This window comes from Pinus tabuliformis, chromosome 8 (assembly GCF_031772625.1).
Source record: "Pinus tabuliformis cultivar Carrire ecotype Pingquan chromosome 8, CPIR1, whole genome shotgun sequence".
Taxonomy (NCBI): Eukaryota; Viridiplantae; Streptophyta; class Pinopsida; order Pinales; family Pinaceae; genus Pinus; species Pinus tabuliformis.
In genome coordinates, this window is record NC_142294.1 from 445,343,868 (window position 1) to 445,347,627 (window position 3,760).

Genomic DNA, 3,760 nt, shown 5'->3' on the forward strand with positions numbered 1-3,760 from the left:
CTTGGACTTGATTTAAATCTCCTACCTGTTATTGTCCATGCCCATCTCTCTAGACCTCTGAAAACTATTTGTGATTCACAATATCTTTGCCATTTATTCTGCTTACAATATTTTATGGGATAAATGTAGCAATAATTTCCCAAAGACACCACTTCTTTTTCTTTGTTGTAAATTAATCATGTTAAATATGAATATGCAACAAGTGATGGCGTGAAAATGAAGTGTTATATGTGAGCGAGGTTCAAATCCCCCAATCTCCCGATTCATCTGTGTCTATAGAAAGGGCATACCTAAGAAATTAAAATTTATCGTAATAATATTCTTATCAACCTAATAAATTTAGAAAATAAATTAACTTATTATACATCTACATTACATCTTTATATGTATGTATTTAATCATTGTAATTTAAGTGTGACTAATTATTATTCCCCTACTTAACATGTTTATATTTAATCTCAATGTAATTTGAAAGATTGATTTTTTAACATGCTGGTATTTAACCACATAAACTAAGAGAGTTTATGTGCCAACCTCTATTTCCTTTTTGACCTTTCTTTACGATTTAGAGACAGATGCTTAGACTAGAAGAATTGATATGCCAACCTCCCTCTCTAGACTAGGAGAATTGATATGCCAACCTCCCTCTCTAGACTGCGAGAGAGTTGATATGCCAACCTCTATTTCCTTTATGAACTTTCTTTACAATTTAGAGTCAATGCTCATACTTTGAGAGAGTTGATGTGCCCACCTTTATTTCCTTTCTCACCTTTCTTTGGAATTTAGAGTCTTAAAACTGGACAATCTTAATCATTAATGTCTTATTAGAACCACCCTCTTCACCAATCACATGCATATTTACAATTTCTCTATGCAATCAAGGATGAGACCACCTCTCACATTATCCTAATGAGTTGATGATGAGGTCCTAATTCAATAACGAATTGGCACAACCCTGACCACAAGTCATGGTGCTAGCAAACCCAAGATCAGCATAGCAACACGTATGCCAAGAGGGGTTTGTACTCGAGATGATAACAAATTTCTCTACCTTTGCGCTGATAACCCATCGTGTCTAATGGAAAAAAGTGGTTCATTGTCTTTGTCGGATATAGACGCCCGGTCTCCCTATCCCCTAGGGCTTGGCATTTTACTTTTATTCCCATAGGTCCCGTTTTTCAGCCCAATGGCTTATATTCAACCCCTAAAGCTCGATATATTTTGACAACGGAAGCCGGCAACCGTCTAATCGCATCCAAAGTACGTGAAGATTTTGAAGGATAAAGTCGTGATCCCTGATCTGTCGTTCGGCGCAGCGAGGAACGCCGCTGGAACAGGTCGCCGCCGTCACCGCCGTCACCACTCCGTCCCGTCCGCCGGACGCTTAAAGTTACATCACAAACCATCAACTCGAAAGGCCAGTTAATAAATAATAACGGCTCAATTTTGGCAACACAACGGCAAGATTAATCCCACAATTTATTTAATTTTTTTTGGGCTCCCAAAAGACAAGGCGATGATACTGGGGCCAAATTTGGAACTTGGCCGTGTAGCGTAGAGGATCCCTGTAATGCCGCACAAATCGTTGGCAGTGCTGTCAAATTCTGGAAAGGGGGAGGATTTTACACTTAGGGGTATTTTATTTCTACGCCTGGGACCGGCGTGTATGAGGAATTCCCTCCTCCGCCTTCGCCTCCGCGTGCTTCTCTGCATATGTATTCTTCATCATTGCAAACCTCATGGCCAGTGCCTAGTCCAATACTTAGTACCTTAGGCCCTTGGTATATACGCAATGAGTAGTATAAGTTTGATTATATATACATATTGAGGGCCTGCAGGCTTTAATATATACACAGGAGTATATATACATCTTTCCCAATTTGGCTTGCTAGGCGGGGCTGAATTCATGATGGCTGTGTTTCCTTGTAGCCTAACATCTCTTTAAAATGTGTAGAAATGATTAAGGCAGTATCGGGATTCACAAATTCAAAGCTAAGCATGGTCTCTCCAGGGCTTGAAATTCACACCCATATTGCATGCTTGGATGGATACCTATTACCCACTGTGTATTATTGCAGTTTCTGTGTTTCAGTCAGTGTCGGTTGGGTTGACTGGTAGGACTTTATCCCAGGTTCAATTCTTATTTTCTGAGAATCAAGAAGAGGGGATCATGAGTTTTGGATGATCTCTGGATTAAAAAATGGGAAAAGTTGTTTTGGGTATGTATTTGAGTTAAAGTTGGAGTTTCTGTATTTGATTCTTTGTAATATATTGCTGGGCTTTGCCAATAACTTGTTCCTTTTGAGAGCTTAGTGGCTCTGTCGCCTTATGCCAAATCAAGGGTTTCAGTGAGGGCTGAAAGGTGAGTTGCAGGGTTGTCACTATCCTAATCTTTAGCCAAAAGCTGCACTGGGTCTTTTCAGGATTCCCCGTGTTTTCGTGGTTAAAGCTGTTCTGGAAAAGGGGATTTTAGGTTTTCAAATGGTCTTGGATTTAGAGAAAATGGTAGCGCTCTGATAGATTTCATTTAGGGCATTTGGGGGAAAATATTGAAGATGTCACCAGATGATGGCGAACGTAGCTGTAGCAGCAGCAATGGAAATAGCAGCAAGAATTTTTTCTCAGCAGCAAGCACTCTGCGTGTGATGAATATGGATAGTGATTTTCATTCTGAGAAGGCATTGGTCCCATTTGCAACAAAACCCCAGAAAACCAACAAGGTTTCATCCATTTTGCGGTCTCTCCTCCGGGTGATCCCGCTTCCGATGGCGGCTTCCTGTAGAGCGATTGGAATGCCTGCTGGGCCATCTGATAAGCCTTCTCTGGGCAGCAGAGTGACAGGGACTCTGTATGGGCACCGCAGAGGTCACGTGCATTTCGTGGTGCAGGAGGATCCGCGGGCTCAGCCCGTTTTGCTCCTGGAGCTCGCGACTCCGACGAATTCCCTTGTGAAGGAAATGGCATCCGGGCTTGTGAGAATTGCTCTGGAATGCGAAAGGACAGCGGGCAGGGGGAAATTGTTTCAGGAACCCATCTGGACCATGTATTGCAATGGCCGAAAGACGGGTTATGCCATGAGGAGAAACTGCACAGAGACTGATTCTCAGATTCTGGGCATGGTCCAGGCCATTTCCATGGGCGCCGGGGTGCTTCCGTTGGAAGAGGGATCGGAGGGGGAGCTCATGTACATGAGAGCCAGATTTGAGAGAGTCGTGGGTTCCAGAGATTCCGAAGCCTTTTACATGATGAATCCTGATGGGACTGGAGGACCGGAGCTGAGCATTTTTCTTCTGAGGATTTAGATCGCTGTGTTCTGTTCTGTTTCATTGACAAATTTAATTCATGATTTGCATTGTACAATTACATCCCTATATATATTTTGGTAGCTGAATTGATTTACGAGATTGTAAAATTGTGTAGATCGAAACTTCAAGTTAATATATTCAATGTCTGCGTTGCGTTTCAGACTTATGTTCATGTGCCCTTGGTATCTGGATGTCGTTGCAGGTAGGCACCATAAATTTTTTGTATAATAAGCTCTTTTTTTTTTCATTGTTGGAATTCCCCAACACAGAAAGAGTAACGGATTTGAAAACTTCGTCGAATTTTTAGGATCTGGATGGCGCAGAACTTTTAAATGTATAATTTTATCATGTTCAGATTTTGGATTAGAAGAACTTGGTTCATATGTCAAACTATTTATGAAGAAAAGCCAGTGACTACAAATTTACTACAAGATTCATCTATTATTATTACTCAT

General features: G+C 41.3%; 1 pseudogene; it reads left to right on the forward strand.

Moving 5' to 3' along the window:
- Nucleotides 1-1,246: 1,246 nt before the first annotated feature.
- LOC149235968 (protein MIZU-KUSSEI 1 pseudogene) lies at nucleotides 1,247-3,511 on the forward strand (annotated as a pseudogene).
- Nucleotides 3,512-3,760: the final 249 nt, after the last annotated feature.